Source organism: Pipra filicauda, unplaced genomic scaffold, assembly GCF_003945595.2.
Source record: "Pipra filicauda isolate LSUMZ 115617 unplaced genomic scaffold, ASM394559v2 scaffold34_size3990699_pilon, whole genome shotgun sequence".
Classification (NCBI taxonomy): Eukaryota; Metazoa; Chordata; class Aves; order Passeriformes; family Pipridae; genus Pipra; species Pipra filicauda.
Window position 1 is genome coordinate 3071455 of NW_024104476.1, and position 26448 is coordinate 3097902.

Genomic DNA, 26448 nt, shown 5'->3' on the forward strand with positions numbered 1-26448 from the left:
TTTTCATGGAAGAAGACTCTTGATAACTTGTAGATACTCTACTGGCTGGGTCTGCTTTTCAAGGAAAATAATTTATTCAGACTTGCTTCACTTCTATACAGGGATTTGGAAATATTTTTGTCTATTTAATGTGAATTTCCAAATCATACTTCCTCTCAGTCAGTAAAATTCTATTTTCAGAATGATGCACTTAATTTGGAATCCACAAGCCATTCCTAACAGGCTAAGCATTGGACCTGACATGAACTCACCAACTAACATGACCTAAGCAAAGGCATCATTAGGTTGCCTCCCAAGTTGGCAGAAGGAGGTCACATTGTGAAGTCTGCAGAGCCCAAAAGCAACGTGAGCAAAGCTTTCCTGTAAAACAGAGACACATTAACTCAAGGTTCAGAGTACAGAGCAGCTGTATGAATGGAAATCTCTGATTAGGTATTGCAAAAAAAGAAGTTAATGTTTAGCCAGCTTATCTGCTGACAAAACATTGCCAAAGATCTTCCTTAACTTCTGATTTCTAAACACTAGGGAGCATAATTTGGGTATCACAGGGCAATTTCGACTGGATTTTTCTGAGCTATGCAAGACTATAACAGAAATAGTGTTGAGTATTTTTTATTTAGGTTTAGCTTCTCTGGTTTTTGATTCCATTCTTGTCTCCAATGTTCAATAATGGATATGAGGTATCTGTTCTGTCAACATAGAAATGAAGCAGGGAGATGAAAATGGTGTAAAGTATTTTCACTTGCTGAAATCTTGTGAATGTGAGATTTAAAAACGGCAGTTAAATAGTTCTGAGCAAATAAATTAAAAATCTGCTGAAGACTGAGTTAGTAGATGAGAGCATGCACTGCTGCAGTCAGCCCAGCAGCCCTGCATACAAACAACAGAGTTCCCTTTTGTGTTCGAAATGCATCACTGCTAGGGGGTGTGCAGCACCCTCATGTTGAATTCTGATACTCCCTCATTGATCTTGAAGACAGTGGAAGAGCTGGAAGAGGCTGGAACATGCTGTTTTACACCTGTCCTGCAGTGGAAGTGACACTATGCTATTTATCTATGGTATGCACACTTTTTGTCCCTGCTGGGATCTGCCAGGACAGCATGTCTGGCTAGGGGACCCCATTTGCTTGTCTTTGCCATCACTCCTCTTTGAACTTCTTCCAGGGATTTCTTTACATGAAGGACTGATCTGTGCCAGAGCTAGGCATGCAAGGCTAAGTGTTTTCCCATGCTGCCTGCTAAGCCACAGCACTAAGCCAAGGTATCAGAAACATTGCACAAAGTCGTTTTGTGTTAAGCAGATTTTTTATTGAATCTCCAGTTACTGTATTTTTTATTTTGTTGTCATCCCTTTTGCCCATCTCATGTTGCAATTTCAGTCTTCTAGGACTTCTTGCAGAAATAGAGTTGGCTCAAAAACTTAGCCGTGTCGATTTGCAAAAATCACTTCTTGCTTCTGAATAAGCTGATTGGACCTATCATACAGGGTTAAACAAGAAAGCAGATTCATTCTTCTAATTTTCAGGCATGGAAAATAAATAAATAAATGCTATTTACCTGAAGTAAAAGTGGATTGACTCAACTATGCATTTGCCAAAAGTTGCATCAGTGTGAGATTTCACAGAACAAACATCAATGAATAAAGTCCTTATTTGTTCTGCTATTCCTGGTGTCACTGAAAAAACTTTCTAGGGCATTGCCCATCCCTGATAGCTGTCAACTCAGGTGCCCAGAAGACTTTTTAGGACCATGGTTATTTTCTCTGGGGTATTTCTTGAGTGGGGTTCATGGTGAAAAGGTGTCTGGGGCTTCAGGTTGCTCAGGACATCCCTAGGTACCAGCCCTGCTCAGTTGTTCCCAACAGCATCCACAGGAATGGACTTTTGGTTCTGTTTCTACTTGCTGGTTGATTTTTGTGTACTCGAGTGATGACTGAGGAAGAATCAGAAGGCAACTTGCGGAGGTACAGCTGGTTTTGCCATTTTTGCAGTTGTCCACGGACAACCTGACAGGCTGCCTATGTGCTGTTTTGACTATGAATACTGTCTGTTTAGACAGTGCCCTCCTACTGCTTCCCAGTGCTCTTTCATCTGTCCAAGCCCTCCTCTTTCTGCTCTGCTGCAGTTCCCGAAAGGGGAAAGTGCCTTTGCTCTGCGCTTGCTCACTGCTTGGCACTGTGGTTCCCAGTGTGCAACAAAAGACTGCCAGATCCTGCAATAATAATATTAGCTGACTCTTACTGCTGCCATTGCTGGGGCAAGAGAAGTTGCAGCCTAGGAGTCTTAACTCGACTGCTGTATTCTGTCATTAACAGAGACATAATGAGAGCAAAGAAATAAGGTACATGGATTTGATATGCTTATCTGGCCCAAGAACCAGTGTCATGGGCCTTGACCAGGGTTTGTAGATGTCACAGCAGTACAAAGACATGGCAGAGGTAGCAATGTACAAAAGCATTCTTGAAGAGGAAGACAACTTTCTTTGAGGAAAAAGGGGGGGGTTCCCTTACAATCTGCCTCAGATGCAAATGAGCAATGAAAAAGAAGGCAACATATTAAGGGAATGTCATTCGATCACAACTAAATGATGCACCCCCCCACCTGGATGGTATGACATTCCTCACTGATGTTAAATATTTGTATTCTTTCAGGTGTATATACCGTCCACCATTAGCAGTACAAGCAAAGAGAGCATATGTCAGGAGTTGTTATGCTTAACACATATATTTTGAATAAAACTATTCTGTGTCTTTGAAGGGACACTGCATCTTGCTTTAATAGAGTAGGTATAAGCCCACTACAGACATGACAGTACTAACTACTTTGGTGATGGAAACAAAACAAGAAGTAATGGTTTTATCCCCTTTTCTTGTGAAGAGATAGAGCATTAAGGAATTCAACAAAGTTAATTTAAATTTAAGAAAATCAACTGGAAAAAATAATCAAAGGAAGTCAATAAAGGAGATAAATAGAGGAAAGGCATACCAGACTCCAGAAAAATCCAAAAGGTGCCCTGAGAAGTTTATGGCAGTACAGATCCCTTCATAACATAACCATAGTCTGAAAAAAAACAATAGTATTTCAGCCATTTCCACTGCCATCTTGGTGAAAGCTCCTCCTGTAAGTGTTTGTAGGGAAACATTGGGCACAAACACATTTGAAGATAAATCCAGGATCTGTGCTTGAGTCTCTGATAACAAGGTTTGACCTTCAAAAATGCTAAACCTCATTTAGACCTGCTAGAGTAACCAGCATTGGAAAATGAGGTCAGTTCCCTCTACAGTCAGTTGTGTCATAGGGTGCAAAAGCTAAGCTACTCCTTCTCTCTCACAAAGGTATGTCCTGGAGTTTCATTGCATTTTACCTGGAAGAAAGGCAGCCATCAAAACAGAGTTTTATCCAAAATTAATGTTTATAACAATATACGCAGTGGAAGGCTCTCCTGCCCTGAAATGTATGGAAAAGATTCTTTACATTTGAAACATCCCGTTTAAGTGTTTTTTAAGTAAAAAATTTAACCATTTGCTGTATCATGCTGGTTAGGTACTATAGTAGCAGTTAGAGGGAAAGTGTTGAGTACCCCTATACCAGCTTAGCAACAATGTTTTTAGGGAGGTGGTGAGAGGGCACAATCAGAGATGTGGGTGTTTACCGCCAAGAGGGTGCCTTTTGGAGGGCAGTGGGAAGGGGATAGCAGATCATAGATGACATATGACTTCCTCCCAAAAATAAAAGAAAAAATAACAGTGAAAGACCTTTGGAAAACATAATGCAGAAGGCAGGAGAGGAAGAGGATTTAACTTGGCTTCTGGTATTTCAACTCTCTGCCTTGATATGAGATAGAGAAAAACTGTAAAGGCCTAAAAATTCCCACAAGTTGAGAAAAAAATTGTACCCCAGTATAGTTATTAAGATCTCTTTGTCATAAACTCAGTTCAATGCCCCATGTCTGCAATGGCAGCCAGTGCTTGCCACGGCCCGAAGGAGAAAGGAATAGGGACGCAACACTGCACAGAGGGTTCTGACACAGTAGAAGGTCAGGGTGCAATGCCCACTTTATTGAAGGAGAACAAGGACTTATATAGGGTTAGGGTAAGGGGAGGTCTAGTAACTGAGGCAGAGCATGAGATTGACATCTCAGGATGATATGGGATTGGTGAATGAGGGAAAGGTGGGAGGAACTTGGGAGTATCTAGGGGAAGGGGACCAATGGGAGCTCACTCCGCACTGCGGCACCTGTCGGCTAATCAGTGTGGGATGAATGGGAAAGCAGGGGAGGACAAGGTGGTAAACAACTTTTGACGGGAAAATGTGAGGGCAAGTCCAGACAAGACCTGAACAATACAAACCAAAGGGATTAACATAGGAATATATGTGGGGGTACATTGAATATGATACAAAACTGGGAAATAACATGAAAGTCCATAAATTATTAGCTCCTTCAGGCTCCATATAAGTCTCTCCAGGCTTTGAATCTCTCTCAATCACGTTCCTCCTCAAGTTCTGGCATTATAACTTTTTAATGCTTCATGCCGGGCTGGTCCAAACCCTATTCTAAAACCTACCCTTGGAGAAGAGGCACAGGTGGTGGCAGATGGGGCAGTATGGGGAAGAGCACACCCTGCCAGCCAGCCTTGCTCAGCCCACACCCACTCTGGCTATCGCTAGAGCTATTAGAGCTTTCTATGGGTAGACTTAGGAATGAGCTTTGTATGCCTACAGATAATAAGTGGTGGTCAGTACAAACAGATACTTCCACATTAGATAATGTTCAGGACATCTCAGAAAAATGCAGTCTGAGACTTATGTCCAGGAGCACTGAAGAAATTAATGAGGAAAATATTAATGTCATTTAATTATACATCCTGTTGAATGTAAATTTCTGTTCAGTATATAAAGATTTAAAACTCTCTTTAGTGGACATAGGATCTAAATTGGAAGTGATGGTGCTGATATAATGATCTCATAAAATGAAAAATCTAAAATGTTTTATTTTTCTTGTCTTCAACAAGGACTTTCCTATATATTAATGTAGCTGCAGACCATGAGCCTTGTGCCACTTCAAGGACTTTCTTTACTAAAAAGGCTGGTTTATAACTCTCCACACAGAGAAATCAAGCAAAACCTTAAGGAAGCTGACAGTGCTTAGCGTACAAGCATAAAACAAGCGAGTGACAAAGCAGTAACTACTGAAGGTTAACAGGGGCTTAAGGGGACACTGGACAAGTACCCAGGGAAAAACAAATAGGCAGAGGCCCATCTAAGTTAGGATGTCCCCCAGGCTGCAGTAGTTCAGGCTGAGAGAGTGCTTGGGGCAATATCATATGGCCTGACGCTCCTTCATAGGCACTGCTCCCATCGATATTTTTTCAACCTATCCTTAGCAAAAATAATTGTTTCCTCTCCTAATTTTCCCCAAAAAAGAACAGAAAAACAGAGGAAACAAATTAAAGGAAACAAATTTGGGATTAAATCAAGGGATCTCAGCATGGAATAAGTTTCTGGTTAAAGATGTTCTCCTGCAATATGGAAGCCCCAGTAGAAAATGCTTCCTCACTGTTTGGTAAAGAACTTGAACCCTGAATCCACCACAGACAGGAATGGGAGCCCCATCTTGTGTGATTCTTTCTGCTGTGGTCTTCACAATGAACATCAAATGCCTCCAGTAAATTTTGCTGCAGAAGTGGCAAATTGTGGTAACCCCAAAACCTTCTACTGGACATAAAAAAACCCATCCCTATCTGCCCTTCCGCTAGTAGTGATCTGATGCATCTGACTTCACAGAAACAGGTAACTTGAATGAAGTCTTTTATTTCCCCCTGTGAAACCACACCATGAGATTGCAGGCTCTCTGTGTCTTCCTTGCATTGTCCAGGACAGTTGCTGTGATTACGTTGTCCATGTCTCTGGTCCCTAGGAGTCTGAGCACCAGATTTTATTTGCAGCACACTGGAAGACTGCAATGAAAGATTACACTTCTGCAATGTAGACAGGCCTGTTAGAAAAGTAATTTGGTTTTATTGCCTTTGAATTTTCCCAACTGTATTAGAAGTGGCCACAAGATATTTTCGTCAGCTGGTTATGGCATCTCTGCTTTCCCAGATTTTAATCCAGATTGGGTCAAATACACCTTGGAGAAAACCTTTCCTGTGATATGGCTGCTTTTACTTATGATATTGCCATAGTCCACTCATCCCATCTCACCAGTCTTCAGAGGAAGATCATGCCTCACTCTCATTGTTCATTCTCCCAACAGAACAACTGGTATGGACACTTGTAATTTTTTCTTTTAGATAGCTTGTTCTCAGACTCTTTCTCACTGCTGTCTTGAAATTGCCTCATAACTACCTCAATTGGTGTTTTCTGTGCCACACAGTTGTTTGTATTTCTTTCAAGATGATGAAGTAGTGTTTTTGATCATCTGTCATGCCTTGTGTCACAATATCCCATTGGAAAAGAAGCCAGCTAGGTACACCTCAGTATCCTGAAGCGTATTTTGTATAAGTTACGGCTTTGCAATATCAACAGCATGTGATAAAACTTTCCAAAAGCTTCCAGTAGTGTGTTTTTTAAAAGCTAATTGTTCATGGTCACCTTCTCTTTGAAGGTTTCCAATGCTTGGACTAACTGAACATATTTCTCATGTACTTTTCACATGTATGTGGTCCTGCAAGACCCTCTTTCAGCGTGACATTCAACACAGAAGACACCTACTGCCACTTCTGATGTAGGTGTCTTTTCTGTCACATTTTTCTATACAGATTCCAATGTTCTGGGGTAGGTAATTAGTCTCTGAGGTATGGGATAGTTGTGACACATTAAATTACCCATATAACTCATTTGTGTAATAGTAACCATGAACGTTTACTTTCACCGAAAGTCTCTAGGGGGAAGAAGCGTAGCTAGTTTACCAGTGCTAATAGTCTGTAAACCAACTGAATCCATTTAATGTGGATTTGAGTTTCCTTAATTCTGCCTTCCCAAGGCCAGGTCACAGACATTATGTGGTCAGTGGCTCAGTGTCACCACTTCCAACTGCAGTTCTGTATCCTTGAAGGTTCACAGAAGACAGCGGGGATTTCTATCATGATTTTCATCAACCTTCCCCTAGCTATTGCATCTGTACTGCCAGAACATCATCTGCTATGATTCAACTTCCTAGAAATCTTGCTTATACGTTTTTCTGGTAACACTGGAAGTTGTCCTTAGTTTTTACCCCAAAAGTCATTCTTTTCCATTTCTATCAATCTACTGACATCCCAAATATGGTGAAGTAGCTTCAATGTCATTTATTAATATCCATTGTTGGCACTGGCTGCCAACATGTTTTGCTGTTTTCAACTCAGTTTATATGTGTCCTTTTGAGGACCTTTGATGTTGAGCTCTTTTTAGTGCTTTGTTTGAAGCATTAAGGGTCTCTGGCAAATAGCTTGCCTGATTTCTAAGGAAGTATCATGCTACTCATCCGATGGTTGGCTTCTGTGACAATACAATATGCTTTTCCACTCTCTTTGTGGCTCCCACTGTTAGTTGTTTTATTTGTGTAATGGAATTGATTTTCTAGGAGTCAGCTCCTATAATAACCAAACTGTTTTATCTGTGATCACACTTGAGAGGTCTGGAAGGCATTCTTGTCCATAAAAATCCCCCAAAACACAACAGTCATTTACTAACCTTCTGACTGCCTTGATGGAACAGATTTAGTTCCTCCTGCTATACCTTCAGTTTGCCACTTGTCTACGAGAAGAATATTTCTTTTGGATTTGGGTTTGCTAGGGTAATATATTTTAATAAAAGCAGAGATTTTTTTTCTCTTTTTCCTCTACCTGAGATCCCAGCCTTCCTCTTTCTGTGTACTCTGCTTTTGAGAAGAAACTGTGGGAGCTGAACCTGTTTAGTCTAGACAAGAGAAAACTGAGAGGGGATCTCATTAATGCATATAAATATCTCAAGGGCAGGTGCCAAGAGGATGGTGCCAGACCCTTTTCAGCGGTGCCCAGCAACAGGACAAGGAGCAATGGACACAAACTACAGCATAAGAAGTTCCATTCAATATGAGGAAGAACTTTTTTCCATTGAGGGTGGCAGAGCACTGGAACAGGCTGCCCAGGGAGGTTGTAGAGTCTCTGTCTCTGGAGACATTCAGAACCCACCTGGACATGTTCCTGGGTAACCTGCTCTAGGTGACCCTGCCTTGGCAGGGGGGCTGGACTAGATGGTCTCCAGAGGACCTTTCCAACCCTAATTATTCTGTGGTTCTAGTTTACCCATAGTTTTGACCCTTTTCTTGCATCTGCTAGCACACCAAGTTCTACAGACATCTTCTGCTCATTTTTGTGGTTTGTGGTTTGTAGTTTCTTTTGTGCTGCACTGAGCTCTTGTGTGTGCAAGTGTTCCCTCCTTGGACCCCTGCTTGTTTCTGTGGTTGTCTTCTTTTGTTTTCCTTTTTTGTACACTTCTTCTCCTCAGCATTCAGAGCGTTCTCTCCGCAGCTTGTATCCACTGTATTGGGGCATGCTTTCCCTGTTTACATATGCTACAATGCCATTCTGTTTTCTGGCAGAAGCCTCTTTGCCTATCCTGTCTTTGCTCTGTCTTAATGGAAGATTGTTCACTAGACTTGCCCAAGTCTTTGTGGAGTTATATGGCTACTTGGCTCATTTTTCTTTGACCGTTCTGGTCATGAATCTAGATTCAACTTTTATAGTTGCTCTTTGCTTAAGTCAGTCTTTTTTCCTGCATTATGATTTGATTTGTCTTTTGTTCTCTTTCTTTGTGAGTACTCAGTACTCACACTCGAAAGACTGATTATTGGTTTATGTCTTTGGAGAGTTGGTTGTCTTTTTTGAGGATTTTTAGGATCTTGGATGGAGCCTCCTAATCTGTCATTGCTGGGTGCAACTGATGCAGGTGATGGCCTGCATGATGACCATGCTAATACTATAGCTAGTTCTGAATTTCACTTTTTTTTTTTTTTTTTAAGCCAGCCTCTTGCAATCTTCTAGTTGTTCCATCCCTTTTAAAGAGCATCTGCTTGGAAACGGGATATTGGTCACAACCACAAGAGTGTATTCCTTATTTGAGGGGGATTGTTTTCAATGTTGGGAACGCTTTGGAGCATTTTTCCTGTCCCTGATTTATGTACTCTATTGGGAAGCCTTCTGTCATCATCAGCTGTACTTTCCTGAAAAACGGATATGCCTAAGTAAAGACCACAGATCGCCTTCTCCTTCACCTGAGGGACTGAGTGCCAAATTGCTATAGCTTTATAAAGGAATGGATAATGACTGCACCATCTTCTCTTAGGACAAAATCTATAGGGAAAATTACAGGTGTTGTTACAAACACTACAGTATGGTCCAACCTGCTCAAAACTGGGTTGTTTTATGCTGTCAATATTTAACAATGCGTCACAAGAAAACAGTTTTGCCTCTTTGCTACAGTATTGTCCATGTACAAGCTGTCTCCATGGTCTGTATTACAAATACTGGAGACAACATGCCACAACAGATTTATCTACAGTGTTCTGTTAGAAGTACTATGCATTATGCTTAAAGATATGCTAAAAATAATAAAAAAGCCAGTATAAAGTGCATCTGTCTGGCAAAAGCCAGTGAGCCTTCTGAAGGAAATGCTTCCCATTTTGAAAATTGTTCATTCCCAGTGCAAAAATGTGTTTTACAGAAATTCTTTCCCAAATATCTGTGATAAATCATGTTGCGATTAGAGTGATGTAGTCATATTCACATATGATGTAGTCATATTCCACGTAGGGAATTCCTCCTCCCTTTCATCTGGGTAGCAAAATGTTAAGGCTGCCACGCTGCTACACATATGCGGTGTGACATTCCTAAACTGCAGGGTTTAAGTAACTATTTAAAAACATGCAATTCCTCCTTCTTTGGCCCTGAACCCAGGGTGCTGCTGGTCCACTAAGGCAGCAGGCTTGGGGGTGTGAAGAAATAAGACAGGTTCTATGGAATGAACAACTCAACAGAGCGTCTCAAAGAAACACTCTGCTCTTTCGCCTGTCTGAAACCTCCAAATACCAGGAGTCTCTCATGTGCTCTGCACACAACTTTTCTGATAGCCCCCATTTTCTTCTTGATCTGTTGCCTAAAAGACCGAGGAGAAAAAAGACTCCAGGCCAATTTATTATAGAGATATGATAAGAAGAGCAGAAGCTTTAATGAGTGCTTGGCCCACAGGAATACAAACCACCGCGTGCATGTTCGGGCACAGGTTGTACAATTTCATAATGTTGTCCATCCAACCCCCTTTGACCAGCCCCCGGTTCTGTCCCGTTCTGGTCCCCGGCACACCCCCTCAGGAATTGAGTCTGGGGGAGTTTGGGACCCCTCTTTCATCATCTTCATCCTCCTCGGAGCACAGTCAGTCCTTAGAGGTCCTCCAAAGTTCCAGGCTTGAAGGTCACTTTTGCCCATGTTTACATCTCCTGGTGCAGATGTTAAGGTGTTTTCTGCAATTCCACCTTGAAAAGAAGACTAAACAGCTAACGGAATTTTGAGGGATTGATATGGGACAGGGTTTGGTATGTGCAACCATTAAGCTACTGCTGCTACTTTTACTGAAAAATACTGGTAAGAGACATAATACAGTGAGACAGTAAAAGAATGCATGTTAATCATGCTGGTAGAAACCTCAGTGTGGATACCTGAGTTATGTGCTGCTGTAGTTACTTCCACTGGAAATACCGATACATTAAAATCTACGTCCACTACATATCTACTTCTAAAATCTATAAAAATTAAAAAAATTAAAAAAAAAATCAAAAACTCTGAGGCATCAGTCTGAACTTCTTGGCTTCTGACAGCAGCCCTAGCCTTTCAGACAAACGCAGCTGTAATCTGGTGTAACCTTACTGGTTTCTAGTGAACCAACTCCCTTGGGCAAGCTTCCTACACAGCACCAGAGGCTGGTGAGCATATAAGCATGCTTGTGGGAGACTGCAGTGTACAGCTACCCACTACAACAGAGAGGTTTCCTGTGTTGGTTAGTGCTTGGTTTAAGTTAATGTTATTTTCATTATTTTGTGTCATGACACTGTCGGCATGGCTGCTCGTGAAGTAGAAGGTAGAACAGCTTCCCACCAACCTCCATCATCCTTGTCAGAGAAAGAGGTACATGATGGAAGAAACCTTACTTAGCCTCCTAACACTGTTTAGTTTGTGCTGGAGACTCTTGACATTCACCCTATGCTCAACATGAGGAAAAAGCACAATGATATTCAGGACATTCCTGTGCCTGTAAAATATTTCATATAGTCTATAGCCTAGACTGCAAACGCCAGGCAAATTTTAGTAATATCTCTACTGCTTTTACATACTGATCCCTCAAACTACCTTGTGAAGAAAATAACAATTATTGTAAAGAATATTGGAAATTACAGTTAAGCCTCAGGAGCTGTTGCTGGAGGCTGGGAGATGGGCTTATCTTCTGACTCATAATCCAAACAAGCTCCTCTGTGTGCATTCTGCATGGAAATAGGTGAGAATGCTCTGGAGGAGCAGAGCCAGTAAGAGCAGTACTGAAAGTAGATAAGGTCAGACCAATTCTGGTAATAATGGCTAATTAGTAAATCATCAATGGAGTTTTTCAATAACATAGGCTCCATCCGCATCAGAAAAAGGAAAGACAGAGTGTACCAAGCACCTGAGCAGCTGGAAAAACCCTGAAGGGATGAAGTCAGCACACTGAAGAACTACCTTTACTTAACCATTGAAGGCCTGCGTATGAGACCAATCTAAGAAACCTACAGCATTTTCAAACAGCTTTTTTTTCACTGCTGGAGACCAAAAAGACTGCATGGAAAAGGAGAAAACTCATGAAAAGGCCACAGCTGGTCTTAGACTAGGGTTTAGATGGAAAGCTAATGTTCCAGAAAAAGCTATAGCTTCACTTTAAAAAGATTTTCAAGACAGAAGTGAAAGGTCATTTAAGTGTTTGGAAATGAAAGTATACCATATTACGTTGGACTGAAGAGGAGGAATATTCATGTCATTGTCTGGACAAAGATGAGGTCCATATCAGATTTGGCAACAAACATTTTTGAGACTAAAAATGTAGTACTATAGGAGTATTTCCAACAAAAGTAAAAGTGAACAAAGGAATAATCAACAAGTGTATATTATTCATGTTTGCCTTTTTGCATGTCAACAAATCCGACTTTTCACAGTGAGAAAGAGTAGGACTGAAAATAACAACATTTCTCTTGCTTTAGAATGCAGTGGAACTTTCATGAAGGCGTTGAATGTAAGTCCTCCCTGTAGGAGCTGAGATGTAGCTTCTTAGACCTGTGGCTGTAAAGCAAGAATAAAAGACAATATTTAGTCATCTGTTAAGTGGTTATTTTTCAGCACCCATGGGGTAGAGACCACAGTGAGGAGAGGCTGATTGCCTTGTGAAACTGACTGCTGAGAGCACTTCAGCACTGCAGACATGAGGGTGGTACACAGCACTGTGAGGAGACTCTGTACTGTAATATTTCTAGCCCAGAGACAAGGGTGACTCTTCTTACCCTTCACGTCATTGCCAATGGCATGATAGTTACAGGTTCTGCTTCTGGATCAGGATCCCCATGATCCAGCAAAGCTCTGTTCTAATGGATAGCAAAAGACTGTCCCTTCTCCTCAGAATTTCCATTTCTTTTTCATTAGACATGCAAGCTAGAAAATCCTGAAGTTTATGGAGGCCAGAATGAGTGGAGAGGTGAGAATGAAATGGTGAAATTATGTAGGGCAAAACCAGCTCAGTATGAACAGGTGGGAGTGATGGGATTTGAAGACATCCTTTTTCACAGATCTGTCATTGTAGGGGTTGTTTTGCTTTAATTAACACCTAGGTAACATCACTTATTAATTAACAGATGAAATAAGGAAGCATTTGTTAAAAAAAGAGTTTTCGTGCATTTCCACTCAAACTGCTAAAAACTCCTGAGACTCCCTCTTCTACTCCAGCAAACCCAGAAGACCAGAATGCAACTTCCAGTACATTTAGTGCAGACCTTTTTTCTGGCTGCCGCCTGGTTCTCCTCCTCCTCTACTTACCTATAATGATGCTACAAAACATGGCCTCTCCCCCAAAAGTGATGGGGCACCTCAAAACAATCTAAATCAAATAGATGTTATTTACAGCAGTCGTGGTGTGCATTTTTTGTTATAAAATGGGAAATGGTCAAACCCATATTTAACAGAGAAACATGAATTTGGAGGGATTATTTGACAGTATTGATTTGATGTTGATCGATAGCAGAGTTGGCAGGAAGGAGTTTTTTTGATTAAAGATTTTCAGGGAAAAATTGAGGATTTATTGACTTGTGAACATTGTCCCAGTCTTAGCAGTCTACGCTGTTCTTTCAAACAACTAGTGTGAAGGAAAATTGTCATTCCCATATTGCAAAGCAGCAAGCCAAGATCTTGATGAGAGGGGCTTTCTTTCAGAGCATCAGGGATGAGGATATTTGTCTGGGTAGCAGTTGACCTAGCCAGCTCCAGGGTCTTGTCTGTGATGTGTGGTCCACCCTGGATCCCTAGGCTTTCCAGTTGTAAGCACCTCCTGTCCTTGGGCCCTTCTGAAGAGGTGCTCAGCAGCAGGTGAAAGCAGGTGATGTGGTGACCACTCTCTCTTCCTTCTTTCCACACATTCTTTGTATTCAGTAAGCTCAGAGTATGTGTGTGACAAAGAGCTGCAAAGTAAACTGAGTAGGAGGATGCAAATTTTGTGAATTCCAGTAAGATTTAGTCATGACTTTCTCCCTGGACAGCACTATCATTTGCTTGTCTACCTGCTAGCAAAAATATGTTCAAATTTATTGGAAAATCAGGTTCAGAAGAACATACCCTGTCAAATGACAAGCTGGGAGCAATAGCAGTACCTGACAGTTGAGTTCTGATGATTACAGAGACATTTAGGCTACATCTATGCAGCCTTTATGATCCGTGAAGGGAGCCTCCCATCAGCTGGTGAGGAATGACTCATGCTAACGCTCTTTGTGATCAGCTCCCTGGAGTAGAGAGACTGCAGCAAAACTCAGAACAAACCTTGTCAGGATCACAGTCGCAAAGCCCTTCATATTCATTCACCAATGTGCCCGTGAGCTTCACTCCTCATCAGTGCTGCACTCTGTGCAGGGCCACAGCAGAGCACACCAAAAAGAGGCAGCACACCTTCATCCTTGCTCCCTGGCAAAGCTAATGTTTGACCATTTCCTGCCTCACTTGCATCCACAACTTCTTGGAACATGATGTCAGAGCCCTTTCACTGGGATGGCCTCAGACTGGGATGGCTCAACTGAGATGGGACAGGCCTGGATGAGGGGTACCACCACACTGGGCGTAGCTCTGGCTTCCACATCTGCAAACCTCACCTGCTTTTAGCTATCCCCAACACAGCCACACTTGCTAAAAACCCCTCATTTTTGATTGCAACCTCTGGTGGTCTTTCCCCTGTATAGGGAAGGTTTGGGGTTGTGTACACCAGTGTCTGTTACTGTTGGGACTAACCGTGTGAGATTGCCAACCTAGGATGCAAAATTTAGTAGGATGGAAGGCCACCTCTAAGGTGGGAACTGGGAGTCCAATTGGAGCAACACGTTTAAAAGTCACTCCCACAGAAGAGGCATCACACTTAATGGAGCCTTAATGGATATAAGACTTAATGGATATAAAGATTGAAAAAATACGTTGTGGTCACAGAGGTGATAGATGTTTATGATGCTACTCTGGCACAGTCAGGGTTTTTGGGGAGGGGCTGCTGATAAGCTCCATGTCCATGCTGCAGTCACTGGGCCATAGCAGGAGAGTGCTAAATGGTTTATACAAGCTCAGTCACAAGGACCATTCAGGAAACCTGCCTCTCAGATGGGAGGCAAGTGCCTATTGTCATCTATGCATGTGTAGCTGCCATAGCAACAAATAACCCCCAAGCCTGGCTCACCCAGCATCAGTTCATTCGCACCCAGAGATTTGATCACCCTCTGTAACACCTTCTCATCAGAGTCATGAGGGATAAGGATCCAATGGTGAGGTGGCCATTCCTCTAATTCCTCATCTTTAGTGATGAGGACACGGAGATGGCAACGGGGCTGCCTGATCTATTGGGCTCAAGACAGAGTCCAAGGCCCAGACAGGAGGGACATTGAACACAGTTCTGGAAAGGTGGGACAGTGAAGACCTTCTCACCACAGACTCAGTACTGCTTGCACACTTATGTAAAGATGTACCAAACCTTTTGGTGGCATCTCTGGCCTTAGAAAATGCTTCATTAAACTTCTGGAATACAAGTTAATGGTCGCAGCTCAGCACATTAGTTGTACTTTGTTGTGCCAAGCTGGCTGTACCATCTTGTGGGAGGTGCCTGGTCCATAGAGTCTTGAGGGCATCTGAGATGCCAAAGCCTAAGCTTGGCCCTCTGTGCCCCTGCAACATGCTAGCTGTTGTTAGGGTACCGGTTTAAGATAAGACAGATGCATTTAAAAGAAAGAGCCTTGACAACCTGCAAGAATAGTGTTTTTGTCTCAGGAAAGCAGCACTGTGTCATGCATGCATGGGATGTGGGGGAGCCCATGGTAGGTAGGTAGGTAGGTAGATAGTGTTGAAAGACTGGTAAGCTGAGCAATGAACCCTTGTACAGCTTCACATCCTCATTGGCTGTATGGAACAGATCCTGAAGAGAAGTTCTCACCCTACCAAAAAAGACTGAGAAAATTGGAGCTGTTCAGCCTGGAGAAGAGAATGTTTTGTGGAGACCTCATAAAAACCCTTCAGTATCTGAAGGGGGTATATGGGGAAGCCAGAGAGGGACTCTTATGTAGTGAAAGGACAAGGAGTTGAAAGAGGGGGAAATTAGGTTAGATATTAGGAAGAAATTTTTCACTGTGAGAGTCGTTAAACGTTGGAACAGGTTACCCAGTGAGGCTGATGCCCCAATCCTGGCAGTGTTCAAACCTAGGTTCACTTGAGCAACCTGGTCTAGTGGGAGGTGTCCCTGCCTATGGGACTAGATGATTTTTAAGGTCCATTCCAACCCCTTAACATTTTGTGATTCTATTCATCAACTCTGGGTTTCCTCTGGAGAGGAATTAGTTGGTCCATGACTCAAAGAAGGTCAGTAGCCAGCTAGCATAATGGCAGTGCTGGAGTGACTAAGGTCCATAGGAACCCATGGAGAAGTGCCTCTGGTATCCTTCATTCCCCTTGAAAATAGAGTCCCTCACAAGCTAATGCCTTTATTGGGAAAAATGTTTAGCTATTCTTGCTTTGAACATATATGTGTGACGAATGAGATGGAAATATTCCTCAAGACAATGTATATATATGGTTTTCTTGTCCTGGGAAGTCAGCAAAAAGCTGCCCCACTCTGTGTTCAGCTGGGAATTTCCAGGATGAGAGCTTTCCTTTTCCTGGCTCTCTAATGAGTCTGCTCCATGAGTTCATAATTTCCTCCCTTACTCATCTTGATTCCTGCCCCTTTGGAACCAAAGGTGTTCATTAACCTCCTCTGCACTTACAGGTGTTGCTGGGGTGGTTCAGCAGAACTACTGCTTAACCAGTTAACTGTTCAGGCTTCCTGGAACTTGATTAAATTCCCAAAAATCCAGGTGGTTGACATAGCGTGACTAAACACGACACTAGCCACAGACTCTCCTGGGGCCGCTTCCCATCCCCTGCTCTTTACTTTCCTGTAATCCTCTATCTGATTTCTTCCCATTGTTTCACTCACAGCATTGAGAGCTGCTCAGTAGCTGTACCTGAAGGCTATCCAATGCTACATAGCAAGCTGCCTTTCTCCCATGATGATTAAAACAGGCTCCTGCCCTCAATGAGCCATTTTCTGACACTACACTCTTGGCTGTATTTGTTACATTGGAGGATATTGTTCAGAACCACAAACTGTATGTGCCAATCACTACATTTTAAAACAAAGTAAGTACAAGATATTCAAATGCAAGAACAGTAACTTTTTTTTAAGAAAAGCCTACCTGGAAAATTTTACTTCTTAAGGGACTTGTAGTAAAACTCAGCTGCTGGGTAGGAAGTGCAGATGGAATTTTCTGAGTCATTATTGAGACAGTTTAGCAGAATAATGAGAATGTGTCAGAGCACTTTATCATATAAAAGAGATAAAACTGAGATCTTGATCACATGTTACTTGTTAGTTTTGATTTTTAAATTGTAAATATTTTTCTTATGTGAAGTGAGTAGATTTTTTTTAATTGCTTTCCCCTTGTTTCTGGCAGAACCCACATCTTAGCCTAGGTTGATAAGAAATAAGATAAGGGAAGTATTGCATGCAACACCATTGCTACCTGCAGCAGGCACCTTAACAATTTTCACCACAGGAAGGATACTAAGGCAGCAATGCTGTTCTCTGGTGCACAGTGCACCAGAGGAGATAATGCATTACTGCAGTCACTGTGAAGTGGCAAATGCTATTTTAATGATGCCCAGCTTGGTGGTTTCCCAAATCAATATCTTGATGGTTAAACTTATATTACTGAGGACATGTGTATGATGTCATTGAGCTGAGAAAGGGTAATCTCTCTGTCGAAAGGCTTCAGACATACAAATTCGACTGCAATACAGAGAAGACGCATCTAGATAATGCTAGAAAACAGTAATAAAGTAGAGATAGCTAAATGCTCTTTATAGGTGAAGTTCCTTCTGCTACTTTTGAGCTTAAGCTGTAAAAGGTCACACTACCACTAACTGAATTGCTTCGTATTGTTCCAATCTACATAATGTACTGTTTACAAATACAGCATCATCCTAAGCACTTTGTGTTATGTGGGCAAACATTCAAATTGTGCTCTTTATTGTACTTGTACATTTTGTAATTAAGAAATTTTGGTATCAGAATACTGTTGGTCCATTTACAGCTTTACACTCCTATGAATGAACTGCTTGTTACTGTATCATCATTTTATAATCTTTTATTTGTAAAATATGAAACTTGGATAAAAATTAAACAAACAAAAACCCTAAGCAAAGACACACCAATATAAAAATCAAACACACACGAACAACAAAAAAAAACAACCAACCAACCAACCCAGACAGAAGGGGGGGAAGGAGGGAGGAAGAAACCCAAAATATTCAGTCATGAAATTCACAGCACACAAATCTTGTGGATTTTTAAGAATAAGCAATTTTGTTAGGAAACATGAGAAGGTATAAATTAATATATAGAGAACTGTTTCTTAATTGCATTTTTATACATTTATTGGCTGAATGGTGACTGGCTGGAAATCACAGTGTTATAGGTTATAAATCTGAGAGAGGAATTTTTTCTTTCCCTGCTTCCCTGTAAGAGAAAGGGTTTCGAATAGGGAAGGGGGAAGGGAGGTAATTAGCCTTACAAAGGAACTGACTCACCAGACTGCATTCCTCGCTGATGGACCATCAGAGAGGCTGGGGAGAGAGGAGGGGGGGCTGGCTCTGTTCTGAGGGGAGAGGGGCATCCCGCGGAGCTCGCTCTCTCGGACAGAGGCGGGGGTCTGCGTGCAGGCATTTGGAGAGAAGGCCCAGAAGCCTGTTTGTCTGGCTTCCCGTCTTGTTCAGCCCTGACTGCTGGCTTCAACTTGCCTGCGAGCTGTTTTTTTGTCTCCAGCCCGGTCCTGCTGTGCTTTCCTCGGAGAGTCTCTGTGCTCACTGGGAGAAAAGGAGGAGCTTTTTGGGGTGCCATCAACTGAGAACCACAGTGAGTCCTGTTGGGGGGGGGGGGGTTGAACTGTTTTTCCTTACCCCTTCCTCCCACAGAGGGAAGGGTCCCCCATTTCCTTCTGGGCTTCTCCCGCAGTCCAGGACCGCCCCTCCCCCCCCCCTCCCCACGTGGTGACCACCAGAGCCCGACAGCGCCCCCTGCCGGCCACGACGGGAACTGCAGGCCCTGCACCTCCAGCGATCCAACAGCGCCCCCTGCAGGCCTCGATGAGGACTGCGCTGAAGGACAGAGAAGTATCCAGTCAGACTTTTTTTTCCTAGGATTACTGTCTAGTTTTTTTTGCGTTCTGTTACTGTTTTTTGCCAACATACATATATCTTTTAATAAAGGGTTGTTATTTCTTCTGATTTTTTTCCACACTTCCTCAATTAAAGCCCCTTAATTTTGAATTTACAATTGCTGAGAGAGAGGAGTTTGGTCTATCTCATAACTCATCCTCTTTAGCAAACATTCCAGTCTCCTCAGACTGAGGCACACAGCAAGGCCACTACAGATCTAACATACAGGATGCAGTAGATATTGTCCTTGGCTCACTGAGTTTGGTAGTATTTTGCAACAATACTCTTTGCAACCAAAATCATCCTCTACAGGGTTGTTACAAACAATTGGCAGTAGAATCCAGATAAGCATCCAGGTGGACTTCTCTAACATTTTTCATTTGCACACTTTTTAAAAGAGCAATTCTAATTACAGCCAATAGTAAAGTGGGAATACAGAAGTTAAAAATGGAAATATGAAAAATGCTTGCAACGTTGTTCGAACCCGATAGCTATTCAACCATTGGTAAAAGACATGGAATATCATCCAAAAAATAATTTTAAGAAAATTTTTCTTCCACGAGACTTTACTGCTGCACCACACTTAAAATGCATGTTTTGTAAACGATTTCAACTGTCATCTAAAAAACACTGTCTTCTTGACAGCCAAGAGTTTGACATGTGTTAGGCAGCTCAGCCTAACTAGGTGAGAATTCAAAGCCCAAGTCACTCCAGCTCAAAGACAAACGCACTCCATCTGCAAGTATGTGTGTGTATTTTGCTGACTGCTCATTAAATATAAGTAGCTTCTTGATAATAATAAAAATAATAATAATACAGAACTCCCACATCAAATACCAATGGTACTCTGAGTGACAAGGAAAGCAAATATTTTGTTAAACTTAATATGAGCAGAAACCAACCTGAATTACCCCTTGATCATAGGATGATCAGAGAAATTAGGAAGCACTATTTCATACTGTCTAGTGAACTTATCAGGTACAACTGATAAAAAGCTCTGAGGCTTTCTGTCTAAAAGGTTTTGAAAATGTCATTTTTTTTTCCCCTAAAATGCTTAAATTCTAGGAAAGTTCAGCAGGGCGAAAACAGTTTCAAAAAGAATTTTATAATCTTTCAAATAACATTTTCAAGACAGAATTTGTTTGGAATGCAATTGTCTTGTTAACTGAAGATTTTAAAACTTTTATTGCTTTACTTCTATATTTCTTCACAAGTCAGTAGTTGTATATACATACTCCTAGGCAACAAAGCACATGTGCAAAGAAAAGATATATGATTTAGAAAGAAATAAAAATTATAACAAAAATATTTAAGTTAGGATTCACATGTTAGAGGAAATTTGGACACGTATTTCTGAACAGAAAGGAAAATAAATTTTTTTGCGTGAGTTTCTAAGAAGAAGCAGCTGACCTTCCATCACTCTCAGTTAAGCTGCAGTTCCCAGAGGTCAGGACATTCACTGGCTCTTGCTTTGCTAGCATCGCAAGTTCACACAGGGGAAAAGAGAATGTCTGAAATCTTGTTAGTGTTTGAAAATTCATGTATATTCAGTTACCTCTGACTTTCACTTTCCACAAGCACTCCCGTGCTTTAGCTTTGAGTGTCATGAATACTGAGGAACCAGATGGTCACCCTTACCACCACTCACTTCTCTGCAAATGTTAGAATGGTCAGTTACGACTGAAGTACTTGTTAATAGGGAAATCATCTGAAAAGCTGTGTTTCTTAGGACTCAGAAGGATTTTCTGTAGATCTGATGCCTTTATGCAATTGGCAGTACTTTGTGAGTGGTCCGGTCCTCACAAAACGGTGTATGGGTTTGTGGGGCAGTGACAAAATGATGGCTAATGTGAGCTGAGTGAGTGTGGGTGACAGGCAATAAATCTCTGTAGGGAAATTTGGCACATATATACCTGGCAGGTCTACTGTAATTAAGATTAAATAAAGAAAAAATCACCAAAATATTTAATCTGTACGATACTTAGAGGAAGGGAAAATCTGAAAAGTCCTTTTCTCTCTCTCCCACAGCTGAAGCCCCAGTACATTTCAACAATCAAAGGGAGAAGAAATATTTTAATTGAAATAAAATAGTCACAGCTTGAACAATCTGTTCTTGCTGTATATTTGAAATTTAGATTCTCACCTCTGAAATTACTAGATTAAAAAGTGGACCACCATGTATAAACTATTTTTGATGTTAACAGTTTTGCAATGCTAAATAAGCCTACCGATTACTCCCTGGACAAAATAGCTGAAAGTAGTTTTCCACATGTTTCAGTGTTTGCTGTCTTCTCCATTATATATCATTGCATGAAGTAATATGGCTTCTGAGATCTTGATGTGTCAATAACCACATGTAGGAAATAACCCACCCCCACTACACGGATGGTTCCTGGCCAACAGCAAAAATCCCAGACACCCAGACACTCTGTCACTCCCTTCTCCAACAAGATAGGGAGAGAACAGAGGGTGAGGAGACTCATGGACTGAGATAATGGCTTTTTATTAGGGAAAGCAAAAGCCCTGTGCATAGCAAAGCAAAAAGAGGAATTCATTCACTGCTTCCCATTGGCAGATGGATGTCCTACCACTTCCTGCAAAGCAGGGCTTCAGCAGGTGTAAGGGTCGGGAGGAGACCAACATCATAACCACAAACAGTGTCTCCAGCAGCTATGATGGCTCTGTAGGCAGGACTTATTTAAATCTATTGTAAACCGGTCAGCTGTCCTGGCAAGTGTGGCATGGGAGGGAGATAAAGCCATCAGACAAACCATATTTTTCTGGAATACTTTTCCACATTGGAAGCAGACATATTGGACAAGTAAAAGTTACCCTAACTGATGTGGAATGCAATATAAGACTAAATCATGCTATGGAAAACACTCCCACAAGAGTTGCAAATGGTCACAGAACTATCCATTTCAGTGATTTTATTCCTCATAATGATTTGGGGCAGTGCAAATACAAAATGCCTACCTACTCTGCCTTGTACATACTCCATCCTCAAAGGCAGAAACCACTGGTCAATAACCAGACAACAAGCAGAAATTGCAAGAGTGACCCTGGTTTTTTTGCTTCTCACCTGACAAAAGTTATTTTAAATATTCAGGATGGCCCTATATGGCATGATAAGAAGGGGTTAAATGCAGTGTACATTTGTTTGAAATGCTCTCCCAGGTTAGAAAGCCAAACTGTAAAGCTGAAAGTTTAGTGCCCGTTGTTTCCTGACACCATCTGGTAGTCAGTGTTTGACTCCTGACTGCAAGCATCATTATTTAAGGGGTATTTTTAATATACTTGCTCTCCGATTCTGCTTACTATATGAACCATACCTATACTTTGTTCCTTACTGCACTTAGAATGTTCAAGATAATAATAGTGTTTCATCTAGGAAAGACTGCTGAATTTTTGCCTCTAAAATAAGATACTTGCCAATTATCAAGTTTAAAAGGCTATTAGAACTAAGTAATAAATAAATGGAGAATTTTGTTTGCCCTTGGTGTTGTCTCAAGACCAAAAGCACTGGAGCATTGCAAGAAAATAAGCTACTGATCAATCTGTCCAGCTGTTCCCAGTTAGCAGTGGGTTCACAACAGGTTTCAAACCACAAATCTCAAATATAATGACGTTTAGGTGTCAATCCATTCTTTATATTTTGCTGCCATGTTTGCCACTCTTCAGCTAAAAACTCAGACTCAAACTTTATCAGATATCAAGAATGGTTATAGATAGAATTGTTCATCATAGATTTGTTCAAATTTTCTTTGCCCCAGGCAAAATTCAAGGGTAGGGTTACGACTGAACTGAGAAGAAAGCAAGGAAGATCAGGTGAAGTTTGCATACCCCTACAGATTAATTCTGCTTCTTAGCAAGTGCGTCAGGAAAGAAGACACTGAAAAAACTTAGATCTATTGGTAGAAACTTGTTTCATCTGCTGTTGCAGACTTTAAGCCTTAATTTTCATGACAAGTTACATGAAATTTTAATAGCTGTGGAGTGTCTTTGTAAATGTACTTTGCTACACCTGGACTTCATACCGTATGCAGAACTGGAGATTAAAGCCCGACAAGAGTTATTTTTGCTCTTCAGTGTATCATACGGGAAGAAAAGACAGCAAAATTACATTGAAGAATATAATTTGCTTGAAGAACCAGTATCATGTTTGTTAAAAAACCTGAAGAAACAGAACTTACTAAAAGAATTTCAGTTAATGCAATTAGGTAGCATGACCTTAAGCGGGAACCAAGGAGTAAGATGAATTTAAAGATCTTGATAAAAAAATGGTTAGCAAGTAGCTGTTAAGTTGGTAAAAAGAATAGCACAGAAAAAAAACTCACACACACAAAGCAAAAGAAAAAAAAGCAACCAAAAAAACCCCAAACCAAAACCAAAAAGGTGCCCATTACAAGTAGTGATCTGCACAAGCCTTGATCCAAAGAATTAATGAAACAAGAAATCAATGAAACTACAAAGAGTTGAGTAAATGCCTCAATCAAGAAAGTTATAGTAGTCATTACTCATCAACTCTCTTTCAATAAAAAAAGACAATAGCCTGCTAATAACCTCTACAAGGGGTGGTGATTTTACAGTTAAGGGACCTCTGCAGATCAGAATGGCTCTTGTTTATACAAATACACACACACACGTGCACAAAATCACAGTTGGTGGAAAAATTATTTTTATTTCCTAATCATTTTCCACTGCAGTAGGTGTTGACAATTTTGAAAGAGGCATCACATCCTTTTCACACTGCACAGGTCTTGACACCTGTGTGACTGAGGTACCTTAACCAAGTTAGGTGCCAGAGGAGGAGGAGACAAGCAACAACACCGTTCTGATGAAAATGGTCCATCCTAAATATCATGACCCTTCTGACAGTTCTACTCTTAAGCCAACATCATTCTTTAGGGACAATCCAGAAAAGAACATAGCATTGGGATAGAACAGCCATATCTAATGTCTAATGGACCTTCAGAAGATTGATGGTTCTGCCTGAGGACTCCCTGGACAACCTTTGAGGTGTTTACTCATTTCTATTTGTAAATGAACAGCATAGTCAGGTTATTTAGATAGGGCTGCTGTATGTTCGTGTATAAAACCAAAGGAAATAATGTCTGCATCGGGTGGGCTGGACTCCCCCCCCAAATATGAGCATGTGAGCTTCTTTTCTGTGACTTTCGAATATACATTGTAGAGTCCTTGTTTCAATAATATGTCATAGGGATAAAGCTGATAATAGTATTCTGGGACTGATGCTCTAGTAAAAAATAAATAAAAAGAAAGAACATCACTAGTTAAGGCTCTTAACTTGTGTGTAGCAGCACATCTGAGATAACAAGGTGTGCTCTCCGCAATTCACAGTTTTTGCCTAGCCTGCAGTACAGTCACAAGTTACAAATATGTTTATCAAGTGAAGTAACAGTTATGACAAGGTGAAAGGTCATAAACACTAACCCACCTTTATGAGTGGACACTAAAGCTGCTGCTCCATTCTACTTGAACTCCGCAGCCACCTGCTTCCCAGCTGCAGCTGAGAACCGATTTCTGTGACATCTTCCATATAGGAAGCCCCTCAGTGCCTCTAAAAGCCAACTTCTCTTCTTTCCCTGCTGTACAACGTAGCTTCCCACACAGACGTGCAGCAGTGACAGAATGACATTTTTATAACTTGGTCTTTTATTTATGATCTCTTTGATGGCTGCCCCTGTCATGGAGTTACCCACTTAGGTAGGAGACATCTCAGGTGCAGCTGAGCTCCTGTGCTGCAGAAGTTCTTCTGCACCAACTGAAGTACAGTATAAGCATGGACATTTCTAGCCTCAAATGCATGGGTCAGATGCTTTTCACTGATCACCAACCATATGAAGTTTAATGAGGGGAAGCGACAGATTCTGCACGTGGGATGGGGCAACCCTGGATGTATGTACAGGCTGGGGAATGAGATGCTGGAAAGCAGTGCCACTGAAAGGGACCTGGGAGTCCTGGTCGATGGCAAGCTGAATATGAGTCAGCAGTGCCTTGGCAGCCAGGAGGGCCAACCGTGTCCTGGGGGACATCAGGCAAAGCATCACCAGCCAGTCGAGGGAGGGGATTGTCCCGCTCTGCTCTTCACTACTGCAGCCTCACCTAGAATATTGTGGTAGTTTTGGGTGCCACAATATAGGAAAGATATTAAGCTGTTAGAGAGCATCCAAAGGAGGGCAATGAAGATGATGAAGGGCCTTGAGATAAAACCTTATGAGAAGTAGCTGAAGTCACTTGGTCTTTCAGCCTCGAGGAGACTGAGGGGAGACCTCATTGCAGTCCACAACTTCCTTCTGAGGAGAAACAGAGTGGCAGACATTGATCTCTTCTCTACGGTGACCAGTGGCAGGACCCAAGGGAATGATCTGAAGTTGTGTCAGGGAAAGTTTAGGTTAGATAGTAGAAAAAGGTTCTTCGCCAAGAGGGTGTGGGGTGCTGGAACAGGTCCCCCATAAACATAGTCACAGAACCAAGCCTGACAGAGTTCAAGAAGTTGTTTGGGTGATACTCTCAGGCATGTGGTTTGGCTCTTGGGGCTGTCCTGTGCAGGGTCAGGAGCTGGACTCGGTGATCCTTGTGGGTGCCTTCCAACTCAGCACATTCTGGGATTCTGTGCTGTTTAAACTACCACCTTCTATGATGAGGGAAAACATACTTCTTTATTGTAGCTCAGCTGATGCACATGACTTTGTTCCTCCTAATGGCTGAGATCTGTGACTGAATCCTGAGTGGGTAAAGCACAACCTCAAATTGTCTAAATGTCTGAGATAATATTTTATTGGCTTCCTCTCGTGCAGCAGCTGTACAGCTGGAGGGAAGGGATAGCATTTCGTGCAATCAGTTGCATGAGAGCTCTGGGTGAAGGTACTGTTGCCTCCCTCTCACAACCAAGTGTTGTTCTTGTGTTTACCCTTGACATACAACAATGTTCTGTGGGCCAGCAGCAAATTTTCTTTAGAACACTTTGCAGGACAGAGCTGCAGTGCACACACTGATGCTGCTCTTGCAAGTTCTTCAAGTCTTTCTTGTCCAAAACTCAAACTGCTGGGCACCCATCATACCATCTCATAATGCTTGACAGAAGGCGTTCATTCTCCAGGATTCTCTCCATGAACCCTTCAGATGCAGCTGTGCATTGCTACACACAAGAAACTTCCTTGTGAGCCTTTTCTGGATCTGGATCTGTGCTGCTGGACATCTAGTCAAGACAGTCACTGGAAACATCCCAGGGGCTCAGGCATTTGGAAGCTGCCACACTTCAGGTCTTGAGTTTTTCAGTAAATTAAGGACTGCAAGCACTGAGCACAGGCATGGATCATTTTTCACATTGCCTGTGAAAAAATCTCACTTTTACCTGCTCTAGTTCAGACCAGTTAATATGGTCCCAGGAGAAAATTTCAGGTACT

General features: G+C 41.7%; 1 long non-coding RNA gene across 2 annotated transcripts; it reads right to left on the reverse strand.

The window, feature by feature from the left end:
• Positions 1-10154: 10154 nt before the first annotated feature.
• LOC113985946 lies at positions 10155-18823 on the reverse strand. 2 transcript variants are annotated; one of them, XR_003540004.2, is made up of 3 exons: positions 18761-18823; positions 18392-18667; positions 10155-12319 (listed from the first exon to the last, which is right to left on the reverse strand). It is a non-coding gene; the product is annotated as an uncharacterized LOC113985946 (long non-coding RNA). The 2 variants fall into 2 exon arrangements; XR_005564696.1 differs by lacking the exon at positions 18761-18823 and having other exon boundaries at positions 18392-18752.
• Between the last annotated feature and the right edge of the window lie 7625 nt (positions 18824-26448).